The 18691-nt window shown below is 42.6% G+C and overlaps 1 protein-coding gene across 2 annotated transcripts in view; it reads right to left on the bottom strand.

Moving 5' to 3' along the window:
- POLR3G (RNA polymerase III subunit G) overlaps nt 1-18048 on the bottom strand; it is a 278324-nt gene extending 260276 nt beyond the window's left edge. For both annotated transcript variants that reach the window (XM_069225191.1, XM_069225202.1), the window contains exon 1: nt 17920-18048. The gene's annotated coding sequence lies outside the window, so the exon portion shown is untranslated. The remainder of the gene's footprint in view (nt 1-17919) is intronic.
- Nucleotides 18049-18691: the final 643 nt, after the last annotated feature.

Below are 18691 nucleotides of genomic sequence, written 5' to 3'. Positions count from 1 at the left end.
TATTGACAGAAGTCACAATAAGACAGGAGAAATTAAATAACATCAGCTGATTTGAAGAACGCATTATCACCAAATGCTATATATATATATATGTATATATATAGCAACATAAAACCAATCTCTAACAAAGGTTGAGAAGTTTTTCCAGAATCAGTAATAAGCATTTTTTAAGAAGAGCTATCATTTATAGAGAGAAGCAAGGCTACAGAGAACTCAGGGTGAGTGAAGAAATAATAGAATTAAAGAGAATTAAGTGTTGAGAGTAGAAAGTGAAAAACTGATGTTGTATGTCCCTAGTAATTGCGACTGTGACTCTTGCAGGTGCTGTATCCAATCTTAGATGTGAAGAGGCAGACTGAGTACTGGCGTTCATCATCTCTGTGGCAGTCTCTCTACCATCCCATTCCCCTTTCCCCCTCTGTGGTACTCAGCACGAAGGATTAATATTCGTTGTGAGTAGCTCGGGTCGGGACTGAGGAGTTATCTTCTGCTTCTGAGGAAACCGAATTGAAGTATCCTGACACTCCTGTGGGTGTAGCTGCTGGAAACAGCATGGGCTGACTCACTTCCTGGTTGTGATGTCATCAGGCTGTTCCAGTTTGCCGTTTTCAAAAACTTTGCGATTTTCAAATACCGAATCGCTTTTTATTTGTGATTTGGTATTTGCTAATCACAAATTGTGTTTGCAAATTTTAAGAAATCGCTAGTACCGACTCGCAATTTTGATACATCCCATTTTGCATTTCTAAAATAGTGATTTCTTAAAATTCGCTATTTAAGAAATGCAAACTGGGAGCTTGATACATCTGGCCCATGGAGTTTAGAAGCAGTGGTTAATTGCATATTTCTGAATTTGGGGATACCTATACTAACATGAACTAGAGGGCATTTCTCAAAATGACTACTTTCTTACACACAGTCTTACATTTGTAAGACACAAATGCACAGAAAGACAATTGGTAATAACACTACTATTATTCTGTGTTCCCCCCTTAGTCTCCCTTTAAAAATGGTATCTCTTGGGTGGTTAAGCCTACTTCCCGCGACAGGACAAGCTCAAAATGCAACGCGGACACATCACTTTTCTCCACTGAAAACTGAACCTTTTTTTTAGCTATGTGCCTAGCTGAGCACCGAGGGAAATCTAGCAAGTCTGAACATTATTTAAAACTAGACAACCCGGATAGGGGGACTTGTGTGGCTCTCACCAGGTTCTGTTACCCAGAAATGCTTGCAAACCTCAAAAGTTGTTTTTCCCCCTCAATATTCTGTGATGGATAGTCCTGGAATCTGAGGGGAGCAATAAATGTCCTACCATCCAGCATTCCCCTCAGACTCCCGATACAAATGGTACCGCACTTGTGTAGGTGGGCCAAGTCCCTGTGACAGGGAATGGCCAAAAGCACATCGAAACTGAGGGGGAACCAAAGAGGGTCCAAAAGGCGAGTTATTTTTTTTTCTTGCGTTTTTGTTCGGACTCTGCTTTGGACATCCACACAAGTGGGGCAGAATATTTATCAGTATAGATGGGGAAATGCTGGATGGTAGAAATATTGTGGATTCCATCAGACATTTAGGGAAAATGTGCGATTTGAGGCAAAGTTGGAGGTTTGCAGGCCATTGTGGGAAAGAAAATGGTGTGAGGTGCACATGAAGCACACCACGCTGGACTCCCCCAGATGTTTAATTTTCAAAAGTATCTGGGTCCGTTAGGTTTTTCCAGGTGGCAGCATACCCAAGCCACTGTGCAGCTGCTCACCATTGCAAGTGGGAAGATATTGGGAGTTAGCCAAGCTCTTCTGGTCCATAAGTAAAAATCAACACCCAAAAGAGTCACATTTCTTCTTGCATGCTTTGGGAGGAGATGCTTTAGTCTGATGGGCAGAAGGACTGTGCGCCTTCTTTTGGCGGTGGAACAGCCCCCACCCCTCTTTTATAACAAAAATAAATCCCTGGTGTCTAGTGGGCTTTCTGCCCCCCTCCAAACAACTTTTTTTTTTGGGGGGGGGGCGGGAGGAGTGAGTTGGGGGCATTGCCTTGTCTATTCTGGGCAGCCCCCACCCTTTACTAATTTTGAAAAAGTCCCTAGTAGCTATTGGGCATTCTGCCCACCTGGGAAGGCAGATTAGGGGCTATTGCCCCCATCTACCACCACCACCCGGCCATTTAAAAAAATGGGGAGCAAAAGCCCTTGCCCAAGGGGCCACTCCCCACTCCCTGGTGGCTGAGTGGAGTGGATCTGTGCTTGGGGATCGCCCTCCTGAGGTGATCAGCTCATTTTACCTTCATTTTCCCCTGTAATAACGTTGGCATGTACGGCATGACAATAGTCATTACATGGAGGGGATTTTTTTTAAACCTTGGTTGCTAGGGAAGCTCTTCTCCACCAACCATGGCTAAAAATATCCAAATAAAATGCGAGGACGTACGGGAGCCATCTGACACACATGGGCACTGTGGCACTGCATGCAAAGGGTTAAATATGTAGTAGAATTATGCGGCATGGATTTGTGTGTTGTGACATTGTGTGGCACTTTAAAGTCGTAACGCAAAACTCCTAGCACCTCTATAGAGAAACTGTAAAATAAAAATTGGCTTCGAGTAAGAAGAAAAACAGGAGAAGAGCAGACATTCTTCAAATTTGAAAGGCATTACCCCTCTGGAATGTTTCTCATGCGTGGCTTATTAAGGATGACAAGGAGGCACCAGGCTGTGAACGTTTTAGTGGAAAAGGTTGGCAGACTTGGCTAATGGACAAACCAACTCTCAGGTTTTCAAATTATAACAGTGGAATATATTTCAAATTGATCAATGTCTGAATATAGGCAAGTTGGGAGTGGCACACAAAAAAATGCTGGTCACTAAAATAAAACTGTACCCCTTTACCAAATTCGATAGTTAAAAGTGTGTCAAGTTATTATATTATGGTATTTTGTACTTGTTTCATACTTGTTCAGTCAATGATTGTTTTAATATCATTAAAAAAGGTTAAAATATGCCCACCATACTATTAAACAATCCCATAAACAGCCTGAAGAAAAACAGGGCCACACTGACCTTTCATACCACCCCAGTCACCAAATAAATGAAATAGCTGTAAAACAAACCTTTGGACTGTTGTAACAAGGCCTACAAATACCTATTTTGTTGTGAGATTATTTTGATGTCCTGCAAATGTTATACCCGAAGAAATGCACATCTCAGGAAGTGGGAATGTAAATAAATCGAGAAAAAAAATCCATAAAGTATGCAGTCGTGTGTCGTCCAAAACAAGTTGCTGTGGTATTTTTTTTTTTGTTATCCTATAAATGATATGTGCACAAAAATGTACATTTTAATGTTTAGCCTAGAAAGATATGTGGATCTATTAAAGACATAAAAGCCGCAGATACAGTGTTAATAATAAAATAAAAATGCTGTTGCATCACGTTTTTAAAGTAAGCAGGCAGGTATCAGTCAAAAACAAGAGAAAGAAGCATTGAGCAAATATTTACAGTCAGGACAGTTTAAAGTGTGCATGCAAATGTAATGAAACAAAAAATGCAGTTGCACAAACTATTTAAAGTATGGCGCAAGTCTGCCAGCATTTCCAATATTGACAGAAGCAATAAAAAAGTGGTACCTTTCTTTAAACGTAGGGTATCCTGGAGAAATGAAGCACAGTAAATGTGACGAGAGAAGAAAAAAAAAAAAAGATATACAAGGCTGTTTACATGCACTGCTAGAGTTGAAACATAAAAAGGAAAAGGACAAGCTGATTTAAAATTATGTAATTGGCAAGCGCTAAATACTACAGCACCAGACAAATAAAAATACTGTACACCAGTCAAGCAGGGTCGGCTCCCTTAGGGACTTCAGGATTAAACAACCAGCTGGGAATACTGCTATGGAAAGAATCAGCTACTCATTAACAATAATGTCCATGAATTAATACAAATAAAAAAACAAAAAAAAAACAACAACAATACAGTGCACAGCCTTTCACACCACTTAGTTTGTGCAAAATGAACGCGCAGCAGAGTACATTCTTGATTCCCCTGTAGGGCAACCAGGGTAATTCACACGCATGGCTTCCCTTTCGCCTGCACATGAAAAAGGAAATAACGTGCAGTGACCTCCAGGCCTTGGGACATGTCTCACAGGCAAGCCTTGGTTTGTCAACTGTGTGGGGCTGCTATGTTAAGACAACACAACACCGAGATATGAACCAAAAACAATCCACTCATTTTGAAGTCCGACAAAGAAAAGAGTGTCTGACATCGGATCTCTGCCTTTGAATGCACAGCAAATGTCAGGAAACAAGAGCAAGGTTTACAAAGGAGCTCGGAGGAAACACAAGCACTGAACTTCTCTTTGACAAAGAAGAAAGTAGTTCATAAAACATATGCTAAAAGGGTTACCAGTGTACTAATAAAGTATTTGGTCCCTGCTCTTGGGGTGGGCTAACGCAGAAGAAGCATGACAAATGCCTTCCATGGACAAATGGGGAGAAAGAATAGGAGAGCGACAATGGAGCCAGCAAATGGGAAGCCTATGGGTGGGGTGAAACCCACAAAGTATAAACATGTCTTGAAAAATCAGCGGCAGCGCTGTCTATCCAAGACATAAATGGGGCCTGCAAAGTTTATTCAGAGACACCAGCACACTACACATCCATGAACTGCACGTGTGTCACATGCCTCCTCATCAACACAGAGCAAAGCGCAGAGTCCCAAGATAGGAGCTCCTCTCTGCCCACTTACACACAACACAAAAATGCTTCTCACACAGACTAAATGGTAAGGCAATACACTTCCAACCACACTCCCTGCACGGTGCCCAGGTAAAACAGGATTACTTTAGAAGCCACCACAGAGTCACTGGAGGATCATCCAACTACTGTTGGAGTCATTTTCACATCAGACATCAAGCTCCTGAAGTCATCAGCAAAGTTCAGAAAACGGAGCCTGATGAATCAAGGATGACTTGAAAATGAGTATCTGATGACTTCACAAGGTGGACTATTCTCGATGACCACCGGATGATTAAGGAAAGAGTATCTGATGACTTCAGAAGGTATCATTATCTCTGATGATTTAAGGAGGACTTGAAAATGAGTATTTGAAGACTTCAGAAGGTGTCATCATTCCTGATAATTTAAGGTTTACTTAAAAATGAATATCTACGTTTTTGGTCCCGGAGCCCATCCACGGCAACCTACTAAACCCAGACATTTTTTAAAACTAGACACCTGGGGGAGTCCAGGGAGATGTGGCTTACTTGGATTCCCCTAATGTTTTCTTACCCAGAATCCCCTGCAAACATAAAATTTTGCTAAATAGCCACACCTTCCTAACATTTCTGTTCTTACCACCCAGCAATCCCCTTGGTCTTCGGATAAAAATGATACCTCACTTGTGTGGGTTATCAAAGCACAGTCAGCCTAAACACTGAGGGGGAACCACAGTGGTCCAAATGGGCAATCTACGCGTTTTAGGCCCTTCCGTTGTATGTGCTTGGCAAACCCACACAAGTGCTCACAAGTTGGTGGGCCAAGCGTTTGCAACAGGCAAAGGCCAAAAAACATGTGGATTGCCCTTTTGGACCCACTTTGGTTCCCTCCCTCCCCCAAGTTTTCATTTTATACATTTTAAGGCTGACTCTGCTTTGGGCACCGACAAAAGTGATGTATAATTTTTACCAGGAGAACGAGGGCAGTGCCGGGTGGTAGGAAATTTGTGCTGCCACGGTGATCCTACAATTTTCCCACAGAAATGTGAGAAAAATATGTTTTTTTAGTTAAATTTGAGGTTTGCAGAGAATTTGAGGTAAGGAGATGCGGGGGGTATCCACCCAGGCCACTCCACCAGCCAATTACAAGTCCACACACATACAGCAAGCAAAATGCCAGAATGCACACAGCCAGCCAAACATCAGTACATGAAGACCATCAGCAAAACTCCAGTTCACACACAACAAAGCATTCCCTGGTAACTAGTGGTTCTCTGCCCCATGGGAAGATGAGCCTAAAATATTGCTGATCTGCCCCCAAGGTTGTACAGTCATAAAATGACAAATACTTACATTACAGTTGGAAAACACAGCTAACCTTCTACCCAGAGGCCTTGTCATAGGGGGTGCCCAACATTGACTTTTGTGCCCATGGATTAACATGTTGCCCCAATCAGATGTATTTCTAATGTGTTTTTGCAGTGCAAACTGGATATAAGGCCATTGCAGCGCTTTATTTCCAAAAAATTTATAGTCAGTGCTTCATTTTTAAGTGTGGGGAAACAGTTTGCCTAGAATTATGGGATTCAATCCCGGGGTCTCAAATGCAAAGTGAGCAAACCTTGCCACTAGGCCACTTCCCTTTATGCCACTCCTGTAGTCTGCTTGTTGTGCCCATGGAAATAACAGGATATCCCAAACACATTTATACAGTTTTTATGTAGTGCAAACTCATGGCTGTCGCAACGATTTGCTTGCACAAAATGTTACTAAAATCTTTTTTTCCAAACGTGGGGAGATAAACAATTTGACTAGAATCACAGGATGCAGGTGCAGCGCTGGGACAGAAACCTGGTTCCTCAATTAAAGCAGATCTTGGTGCTACACATTGTCCTCTGTACAGCCCTTTTGATTTATGCCACGCTTGTATGTTGCTTACTGCACCCGTGGAAATAACATGCTTCCCCAATCACATTTATTTATAATATACTGAAACATAGGGCCATTGAAGCGCTTTACTTGCGTAAAACGCTGCACAGTCAGATCTGCTAAGCATGGGGAAATAAACAACTTGGCTAGAATCACATGATGCTGGTTGTGGCACTAGCAGGACTCGAACCCGGGACTCTCAATTAAGCTAGCAGATCCTGCCGCCAGGACATTCTGTCCCTTGGCTTTCATTTATGCTACTCTTGTAGTTTGCTTTCTGTTCATGGAATTAACAGGTCGCCTGAATCACATTTATACAGTTTTATTGTATGACCAAACCATGGCAGTTGCAGCACTTTACGGACATTTCACTACAATCTTTTTTAAGTGAGGGGAAATAAACAAATCAGCTAGAATCACAGGGTGTCTATGCGGGACACAAACCCTGTTCTCAATTAAGAAAGCAGATCTCACTGCTAGGCCACTTGGCCTTTGTATGAATAGTGCCGATTTATGCCAGTGTAGTTTAATTGCTTTCTGCGCCCATGAAAATAACATGCAAGTCCTTATTACATCAATTTACTCTGGTAAATTTACCATAACATAGGGCCATTGCAGCGCTTCACTTCCCCAAAATATTTCAGTCAGAAGTAATTATGCAGCGGGATAAACAAGTCGATTAGAATAAGAGCGGTGCTGGGACGCCTACCTGTGCACTTCATCAAATGTATAGCAGATCTTACTGCCAGGCCACTTTCCCTCCATTCAGCACCTTTGATTTTTGCCAGTCTTGTAACTGCCCCATCGCATGCACATTTTGTAACAGTTATTTTTTATTCCCATTAATAGATCTTCTGCCCTTGCACTCAACTCTACGCAGATACCTGAATGAAACTACAGGTGGATGCAAAAGCTCTACGCACATCCGATAGTGCCAGAAGTGACATGAATGTACTGCATCACCAATGGAATACCACGAGGATGCAATCGGATTTGTATAAGAGAGGCACAATAGTGGTGTTTTGCTGTCTTTTCACGATTTTCATGCACACCTGCAAGCAGGAGTGCTTTAATTTTGGCTTCTAAGGTAAGAGCATGCAGGACGGGTTTGGGGAAAAGCCAGGGGTCTGGAAATGACTATGCTAACTTGCCCACGGTATGCAGCCATATTCAGCTAGAAAACAGCTATTTTCCACAAGGCTGGCAATAGGAATATTTTTAGCTTGATATATATTATATACACACACACACACACACACACACACACACACACACACAGCAAGTCACGGAAGGCTCCTTCCACTGCCACCCTTCCGCTCAGGGTGTATGTGGCGTACACCCTGCAGCTACAGACTTGGGATAGGGGCCAGGTTTGAGTCTCACCATCAGCGCAACATCCTAGTTCTTACGTGTTTTAGTTTCTGCTATATTGAAACAGGAGTAGGACTTACTTTGTGTACTTCAAGAGCTCGATGATGTGAAAATGACTTCTAGAGTAGTTGGATGATCATCCAATCACTCTGGGATGGATTCTAGAGTCACCCTGTTTGACCTGGGACAGCCATAACTAGCGGAGTTTGAACATGTAAAAAGTCGGCCCACCTGGACATTGGCTTAAAATTGTCTACGCAAAGCAGTGCTAAAGCACGTGACAAAAGGTAAAGTACATAACATTATTTTCCTTAATCCCATCATGGTTTCACCCACATCATAAAAGTCCAGCATTACACGTGATGCCAGGAAGAATATGCTTGACAAATACAAAAAGGGAGCATATTCCTTTTATCTTCTCCAAAAACCCATGTAAATGCTCCGGTTGAGATTTCAACATCAGCCTACCATTTGAACCAGTGCATTATACCACAAACCTCTTTCTGTTTTTCCTTTACAAACCACCCTTAAGTGGACCCATGCAAGCCAGGACCGTTTTCGCCCTAGTTAGGGCTCATTGTGCAGGTATAGATAGGGCAAACCATGTCCTGGGTTGCTTGATTTCAGGTTCAGGGAGGACCTGGCCATGTAGCTCGGCCTGGACTCTTCCTACTGTAGCATGATCAAGACGGATTTGCATATAGCTGGGTCCAAAGTGAGGTAGAATGGTGTGCAAAATAACAAAGGAGTGGGATGCAGTCCATAGTAAGTACCAGTGGCTTGGAATCATTCATGGATTCTTCCATCGATGTATGTATACACCCACAAATATTCACCAATCCCGTAAGTTCCCGTTCACTCGGTGCTTAATTTGAGCAGGTGGTTTCCGGTGCATAACCAGCACTTATTTTTGAGGGCTGGCACTTATTTTTCTACCTTACACATTTATTGCAAGCAAAAGACACATATGGGAAAGACGGAGGAAGAGAAAAACAGAAAAGCGTCACAAGGGGAGAAAACTAATCTGCGTGAGCCAGTAATGGCTGTAAATGGACTAAAGAGGCCCGAGATTTAAAATAAAAGATTTTGAAGGAATGGTTGTGCAGAGTTCAACATTCAGGATTCGGTGGAGTTTAGGGTGAGGGGTTTTAAGGATTCAGGGATGACATAGAAAGGGGTCTGAGGCTTCAGGGATGGGTAGAATGTAGGGGTGTTAAGGGGTCAAGGATGGGTGGAATCTGGGGGTGTTGAGGATTTTAAGGATCACGGATAGGTGGGGTTTAGGCATAAAAGGGGTTTTTAGGTTTCAGGTATTGATGGAGTTTAGGGGTAGTGAGGGGTTTTACGGTTCAGGAATGGGAGGAGTGTAGTGGTGGAATGGCTTTTAAAGTTCATGGACAAGTATAGTTTAGGATTTAGGGTGGGTGTTGTTCAGGTGTGAAAGGTTTTCAGAAGACAGGGATGGTAGGTGTTTAGGGGTTATAAATGGATGGGGGTGGGAGAGGTCACCAAAATAAAATAACCCAAATCAATTGCTTTACAATGTAAAATATATAAATCTGAAGCAATCCTCCCACTGAAGTAAGGCACTGAAATAAACATCTCTAACAAGGCTGTTTCTAAAGATAAGACATGTTAACAAGCAAGCATATTGTTGGAAATGGCCCTTTTTGCAGGGTCATCCCCAGTCTTTTTGCCTCCTTCCTTCTATTTTTACTGACCTGTTTTTGTTGGCTTTAGGACTCTAGCACTGGTTAGCAGTGGTAAAGTGCACAAAGTGCATATGCTCTCTGTGTAAAGTGTACCGTTGATTGGTTTATCCATGATTGGCACATTTGATTTACTGGTAAGTCCCTAGTAAAGTGCACTAGAGGTGCCCAGGGCCTGTAAATCAAACTCTACTAGTGGACCTGCAGCACTGGTTGTGCAACCCACATTAGCAGTCCTGTAACCATGGCTCAGACCTGCCACCGCAGTGTGTGTGTGTGTGTGTGTGTGTGTGTGTGTGTGTGTGTGTGTGTGTGTGTGTGTGTGTGTGTGTGTGTGTGTGTGTGTAGGTTTAAACTACCATTTCGATTGGCAAGTGTAACCACTTGCCAGGCCTAAACCTTCCATTTTACTACATGTCAGGAACCCCTAAGGTAGGCCCTAGGAGGTAGCACCAGGGGCAGGGTGCAGTGTAGGATTAAGGTATGACAAATACTAGTGTGTTTCATATGTCCTAACAGTGAAATACTGCCAAATTCGGGTTTCACTGTGTAAGGCCCATCTCTCTCATAGTTTAATACGGGGGCTGCCTTTAAATATCCTTAAAGTGCAGATTCCCTTTGAGAGCAGATAAATGGAGAGTTTAGGGTCTATGAACTCACAATTTAAAAAAACATATTTTAGTGAACTTGGTTTTTAAATTGTCTGTTTGAAAATGCCACTTTTAGAAAGTGGACATTTTCTTGCTTATACCATTCTGTGACTCTGCCTGTTTGTGGATTGTCTGTCTGGGTTGTTTTGCACCTCTCTAGACAGTGACAAAACGGGCAGAGTGTTGCCTGCATATCCTGATGGGCCATCTGAGCTAGAGAGGAGGGAGGAGTGGTCGTTCACACCTGAAAGGACTGTGCCTGCCCTCACACAGTGCAGACTCTGACCCCCTTGTGTGCGCCTGGGGCCTGACCTGGCCTAGGAAGGATCTTGCAAACACTTGAGATTTTGCTTTGAAGTTTGCCAACTTCAGAGACAGAACTGGGTATAAGAAGAAGACCCAAAACCCCAGACTTTTAGAATCAAGAGAAACCTCTGCCACGGAGAACAGCTGAAGGAGGAGTACTGTCCCTTTGCTGTGTTGCTTTGTTGGACTGGCCTGCAGTTGCTGCTTCTCCCTGAAAAGAATGCAAAGGGTAAACTTTGCTGTGTGTCCTCCTTGAGAAAGTTCTCCAAGGGCTTGGAGTAGAGCTTGCCTCCTGTTGAACATCTCAGGGACACCACAGACTTCAGTTTCCTCGACCTGCAGCAATGGTAACGGATTGTTTTGTGCATTTCAAAAGGAGAAACCACTGCAACATTGCCAACGATGCCGCTGGTCTGCACTGTGACCCGCCGATGCCGCACAGTCTCATTGCCCCGCTTTGCACCACGACCCTGGTCTCACCGATGCCATCATCGGACAACTCACTGAGCCGCTGCTCGCACTGCAACCTGTGGGCCCCACACTCCGGCATTACCTGCTCACACCGCAGACTGGGCATCCCCGACGACGGCGCTCCTGCTGACACCGGCACCGCTGCCTGCACTGTGGCCTGTGGACACCGCTCGTGAGGTATACAAAGCACCGTCCCACACACCAGCCCCGGTGCATCCGACGGCAGCATCATCGACTCCTGTGTCGTCACCAGGCATCCTGCCTGCACTGTGGCCTGCGGACACCGCTCGTGAGGGTCACGAAGCACCGCCTCGCACTGCTGGCTTGGGCCTACTGATGACAGCGCTGCAGCAACAATGACGCCGCTGCCTGCACGGTGACCTGTGAACCCTGCACGTCACACCATCCCTCTTCACACCACAGCCCTGGTCTCACCGACGCAGTGACTGAGTCGCTGCCTGCACCGTGACCTGTGGGCACCGCACATCGCATTGTCCCATTTTGCACCACAGCCCGACGCCATCCATGCCGGCGCACCTGACTTCATCAGCCCGGAGTTCGATTTGCAACGTGTTTAAACTTCAAGGGCCCGACTACTCCCATGCAGACTCCGGAACTGACACCGCGACGTCGGCAACGCCGCTCTCTGGAACTCATCGCAAGGATCATGACGCTCTGCAAATCTAAGGTACTGTTTGCGGGTCTTTCCGACACTGTAGCTGCCCAGCAACGCCGCGGTTGGCCTGAACTGTTGGTTTTCTTGATCACAAAGCTGTGATAGCTCCACATGGGGCTATCGACTTCAAGGAACTGTATTTTTGAGTAAATCTTGCAGAATTCATATTTGTATTACTGTATGTTGGATTTTTATCGTATTTGGTCTTTTTTTATATGAACAAATATTGGCTATTTTTCCAAAACTGGTGTGGTGTCCGTTTGTAGTGGTTTCACTTATTAATGTGTGTTATGGGCAAATGCTTTACACATTGCTTCTGAGATAAGCCTCTCTGCTCGTGGCAAGAAACCAAGGGGGTGGGAAGGGGTTATCTGTGCGGGTATCACCCTTATCCTGACTAGAGTGAGGGTCCCTACTTGGACAGGGTTCAAACCGACTGCCAACTAGAGACTCCATTTCTAACATCTAAAAGCCAATTTTGAAAAAAAAGATATTCTGTAAATTGATTTCTATGTAATAGTAAATGTCATTTGTTCTGATAAATTTCAGTTAACAGTATAGATGAAATGGTTTCTCAGTAATGGTATTCCGTGCAATTGAGTTTCTATGAAATCACATACAACCAAATGCATAAACCTAGTTTGACATTCTGTGGAAGTTCCTTTTTAGGTCGAAGCCTACCAGACAGCGCAGTTGTCTGGTTTGCTAACAACATTTTGGTGACATTCAGAAAGCTTCCCTAGAAATGTATTCTACCTGTTTCTTACCATTGGCTTTTTGGTTTGTAACTTACATTTTCTTGCTTTGCTGGCTTTAATTGTTTTAGGCTGTCCAGACGGAGTCAACCCCTTCCCTTGCCCAATCCTTAATTACAGCATTCTTCTGAGGGCTCCCTTTCTATAAGCTGGCCTTTAAATCTTGTTATTTTGTCACATTTTCTCTGCCATCAGAGAGAGGTCAAATGTCAAGCTCCATCTTCCAATTGAGCTTGGTATTTACTTTTCTTTCTCCAACACCAAAGTGAAAGGATTCATGTGACAATCATGCTGGCTACTGGGGGTAGGTAATTCTGAAGTGTGATGGAAATAAATATTGTAACAACATCAAATCAATACAGGACATTTCCACCAATATAGTTTGTGCACTGTATACATTTATCAGTAAAACTGCATATCTGTGCAAATATGAGGGTCATTTCAAATGAAGATGTGTTGTCTGTAATGGCAGTGTACTACTACACCATGCATACTCCACTTTACCCCCAACCACTCTGCACCACTCACGCCATTCTGCTATGTGCCCCTCTGCCCACTCTATGCGCCACTCCACCTTACTGTGTACAAATAGACACCACTTCAACCCTGCACTCTACTCTCTACACTCCATGCCAATGCACTCTATGCCATCCACTCTGCATCATTATAATCAAATTTACACCACTGCACTCTACCCTGCACAACTCCAATCTACAGTGCCCCATTCCACTCTACGCTACTTAACTCTACTCTGAAACAATCTACTCTGTGCCACTTTACTCAGAAACAACGCAATATGCAACTGGACTTTATGCCAATCTACTCTACACCACTGTCTGCTACTCTGAGACACTATGCCACTACACTCTAACCATGGCACTGTTCTATTATAAACCACTGTACTCCACTGATCTCTACACCAGTCTACTCTGCAACACTACACTCTACAACCGCCTACTATGCAACTCTGCCACTGAACTGTATGCCACTGCAGTCTACTCTGCATATTTCCTTGTCACTAACAATGCACCATGCTACTACACTACATCACTCCACTATGCCAATTCATTCTATGCAACTTCTCTAACCTGCATCACTCTACTATGCCAATGCACTCTATGCTACTCTGCATCACCTCTATGCCAGTGCACTCGATGCTACTACACTCTATCAATCCACTATGCCAATGCAGTCTAGGCGGCACCACTCCAATCTTCACCAATCCACTTTATACTACTCCGCACCACATGCCTCTAAGCCACTACACTACACCATTGTTGCACTAATGTATCAGACATTAGTTGAACTGTGCAGACACTTTCTCAGCTGGAGGAGCAGCGAAGAATAGTGGAGAAGGAAGGAAGCAGACAGAGGTGTAAACCACGAAAGATGGGTGCGAGAAGGAAAAACAAAATGGAGTGTGAGGAAGGAGCAGAGATGCTAACAAAGAATGCGAAGAATCACAAGAACTTGGGAAAGCAGAGACTTGAGGGCAAGAAAGAAAACTAATGCAGAAGAAAAGGGGACCTAGAGAGGCCAGAGTTAAGGGGGACAGAAAAGAAAGTGGAAGGTAAAGACAGGAAAGTGAAAAGAAACAGTGAGGTGACAGCTGAGAAAAAGAACAAAAACAGACAGTGCATGAAAAAAAGAAAGGAGAGCAGAAAAAAACAGTGAGGGAAAGCGAGAATGAGTATACCTCTGCCTCATAATATATACAGAAATAAAATATTTTATGTTGAGGGCTGACCGCTGTATCATTCCTGAGTCTTCTTCACCTATATGTAGTTCTTCGGTCTCACACACAATAGTAATATTTGTTGTGCTAAGATTTTCTGCCCATGTTTCTGTGGCATCACAAAAGTTATTCCTGATAAGAGATAAAGTGTTAGTAATACCATCAGGATTACGTTTTGGTGGATAATCATATTCTGACAATTCAAACCAATAGTAACATAACATGGTCCTTACTTGCTGCATACTTCCAGTGGCCTCTTTAAGGTGAACTCACCATAGAGGGTAGAAATCAAAAGAGAAGGCAGTGTTGATATACTTCCAAAATGATGACACAGGATGTGGGATTCCAACATATCTGTGGGTGGGTGTGCGTGCATATTTTTTTGGGGGGAGGGGGAGAACAGAACACTCCCCAGAACTATATCATGTGGACAAAACTCACAACTCAAAATAAACACGTTCAAATTCTCACAGCATCAGCATAAGCAAACTGTAGGTGCATAGAAGCCCAGTCAATTCACAACACTTACCACATCACAAAACTTCAAATCTTCACAGCGTCGGAATACAGAAGAACAACTCGCTTTAACATGATGACGCAGAAAAGAAGGTCCAACAAATATTCATGTATCATATAATCAAAATCGTATAAGGTAGTGTGATTTTAGCAAAGAAAATTAATGTACGTGGGAAAATTGTGCCCACGGGGTAGTTCGCCATTATTATAAACAAGCTTATTTAATCATGAAGAATTGAAAATGCAGTAAACCGTCATAATTGCAAATGTATTCTATGATTTTCTTGTTGAAACTGTTATATGCTTAGCTGAAATTTAGCAGAGGCTTTGGCCTAGTTGCCTGGTCTCAAATTTAACCGCGTGGTTTTCACTCGTATTAACAAAGACATTATTTTACTTTAAAGGTTGCATTTTTCCAGTAGAGATGACTAATACACTTATCTCAAGGTTTCGTGCTAGGCTAGTTTCATCCCTTTTAAAGCAAGGTCAGTCTCTGCAGGTACGGACAATAAAAGCACCGATACCGAAATAATTGGCAAACTTTGTTGCAACTTGTGTTCAAAGACCCCAAGGACACCTTATGTAAAAATGAGTACTAGGAGAAAGACACTATTCATTGGTCAAAAGGAAGCCACCCTATGAACCCTCCAATGGAAGACCCTGAAGGATTTGGAATGTTTCTTACTTAAACCCACCAGACAAAGAAGTCAGCCATTTTCCTCGATGCCATTTTGAAGCAAGATTCAAGAAGCCATCTTGAATGACCCTCCGATACTTTTCTCTGTCGCAGAGAAAGAGACTAAGAATTCTCACCCTAGAGACTTTAACTTTAATTTTGACCCGTCTTGCCTATGCAGTAAACTTTGCCCCATTCTCCTTGCTGCTGCAAGGAAACTTGCCTTAACTCTGCCCCTTTGAAATCTGTCCCATGCTAATCGAACCGGTACCTGAAGGACGAAGACTTTTCTTGAATGCTGATTGTATTTGGTAAATATGAAAGGATAATTGTATTATGCAATGTGTTTACCTTCCTAGGTACCAACTGCTTATTTTGATAGGGCCCAAGCTAGAAGTTATCTAAATTTGTGTTGACTAAATTCGTTTGCATGAAGCCCCACATGCCAATGCTAATTAGAGGCTAGTCGAGGTATTCATCTGATGCACCATGCTAAATTGAAATCTTGTTATGCTGACCGATGTATGAAATTAGTCAAATTCAATTGCTTATATTAGTGATTTGCATTGCTATAACCGAGTGCATTATAATCCAGATATTGCGTAGATTGCGTTTCTTCCGGCTGTATGGACAGCTAGTAATGTTCGTATACATATATCATTTGATTTTGAGACTTACATATATGGTGCTAGCTTTGTTAATATAGGGAAATAAACTCATTAACTTTTAATAAACTGGTGTGGTTATTCATGACTGAAAGGTCATGGTGTGTCAATTACTGATTGTTATTGATTCCTAATGTATTGAATTATTATTAATCGTTTATTGGTTGTTGATTATAATTAGTTATCGATGATTGATTTGAGTGATCCGACTATTCTTGGATGAGGAGAGCCCAACTAGGTTAAAAGGTCCACCGACCTCCAGCGTGTCCAAGTACAAATAATTTATAAGGACTGGGCGCGCTATCAATCACAAGGATCACAACTGGTGGAGACCTATATCGTCAGGACACTCGCAGTAACACAACAATCAAAAGGTGAAAACTTACATCAAAACTACAGAGGTGAAACATGCCCATTTTTAATCTCTGATGCCCATAGCACCTACATGTACACTAGTTTGAGGTGTGTGCCACATACTCCAAATCAAGCACATGCACTCTGATGGATATACTCACAACAAAAACTGGAAACGTATTTATTTGAAATTATTCACCAAGACATACACCTGTGTAACAAAAGCCTGTGCACAAATGTGTGCAGACTTTCTTTTGTAAACATACATCCTTGTGCACCCAAACATGCTCTATATACTAAAGGACCTGCCCAGTATCGCACTAGCACACACACGTTTACACTTCTGTATTGTACAGACAACTTCACAATATTTACTACAACTCATTTTAAGTTACATTACGTACTAGCGTGCACATAAAACCGTTGTGCACAGTCTGCATGAACATATATTCTTTGATCTGGTCAGAACCCCTTGTATACATTTAACTTCACCTTCATGCATGTGCCCACAGATGTACAGCATATGCACTTGTACTAACAGCCATTTTTTGTACTTAGCACAATCTACCCCAGCAGTAGGCACATGGGGCTGTAGATAATTAACAGGCAAACACAGTGAGTGGACTAGTCAGTATTAGACCCTGTGGTTTACAGGTTGGGCCGCGGTTCCAGATGCAAGTGTTGGTCACTTAAAACCCTATATTAACCCAAGCCCAGGTGGATCTTCCACACCTTCCACTACCTAAACTCACTGTTGTCTCCTGTGTTGCGATGAGTGTTCGTTTACATCTCAGTGATCATTAAGAATGAAATCAATAGTGTTTAGTAAAAAGGCGCTTTCGTGTGGAAGGCAGAGTCTGCTCAGAACTTATTTTTGCTTCGATTTTATCTTTATCCCTTCCCCTGCAGTTAAACCATCGAAAAAATCATCAGAACTAGCTTCCCCCTTTTTTCATCCCACTGACTACAATGTAACTTTCTCTTGCCTTGTACAAATACTCGAGTTTGCTGTGTCTAGTCAGAAAGGAAATGTTTATTTTACCTGTCTAAGACATCGCACATCCGCTGAAGCATCTAGAACACCACTCACCTCTGCTTCAAACCACAAAATCACTTAAAAGAAAATAAATGTTAATAAAGTGAAATGCGCAGGAAGTTTTTACTCCTCAAATATTTACGCCATACACCAGTGACTAATTGCCCTGCGAAAAATTAGACCTTTAATACACGACAGACTACATCTTATCATTTTTACAAAACTACAGTTTGTGCCTAAGCGTAGTATTTAATTTTCTGCCGTGTTTGATGGTGCCCCTTATAGTACTTGAAAAGCGTCTTCTTTCGTCGGACAGCAGAAGGCAATAAAACTCCCTCCAAAACATAAAGCGGTTATTACCCGACTAGTCCTTCTGGCAGAGATGATATTCCAATCTCATCTGATCTCCGTGCAGTTATTTTATGAAATGTTTTACCACACTGACTGAAGCTCTGACTCCTTGTAAAAACTGATAAACAAGAAACGCCACGCCACACTTCAAAAGCAATCTCGCGCCGTTCACCAAACAAAAAGCTTTACATCCGGCACCACCGGAAGTTTGTAGTAGTCGTGCTTGCCCACCATGTCTCTCTCTTTTTTTGCAGTCAAATTTATGCAGAAAAAAATCTAAAACTAAGGCATCCACTGTATAATAAATGCCAATGGGGAAATGTCAAACATTTGAATATGTGACCGGAGCAGAATATTAGATGTTTACTTTGACGCACTATAACACAGCATTCTGGAACATGTAGTTGTATATTTAAATTTGATCTCAAATCAAAATCTACGGAAATAAGCACAAGAAAAGTGCAGAGTAAAATAATAGCTGCCTTGCATTTTGAACCTGCATAGCACAGAGGCTTTAGTAACTTTTTTAGCATATGTCCTTTTTTTTATTTTTTTTTGTAGAAGAATGCCTTGAACAATATTTGCATAGCACTGTGTAAGAATGTGTGCGTAGCTCTACTTTTAGCCATATCTTTGCTCCTGAACGGGGTTAAAAACTAAATTTCTAATTGAAATGAAACAGCCTCACTGCAAACACAGAGCAAACAAGCATTGGCAAAGCCAATATCTCTCTTCCATACAAGAGCTAATGGCAATTTGTTTTTGCCATGTTATACCCTAG

The sequence above is a fragment of the Pleurodeles waltl genome, chromosome 1_1 (assembly GCF_031143425.1).
Source record: "Pleurodeles waltl isolate 20211129_DDA chromosome 1_1, aPleWal1.hap1.20221129, whole genome shotgun sequence".
NCBI classification, from domain to species: Eukaryota; Metazoa; Chordata; class Amphibia; order Caudata; family Salamandridae; genus Pleurodeles; species Pleurodeles waltl.
This window is presented reverse-complemented; position numbering and strand designations above follow the sequence as displayed.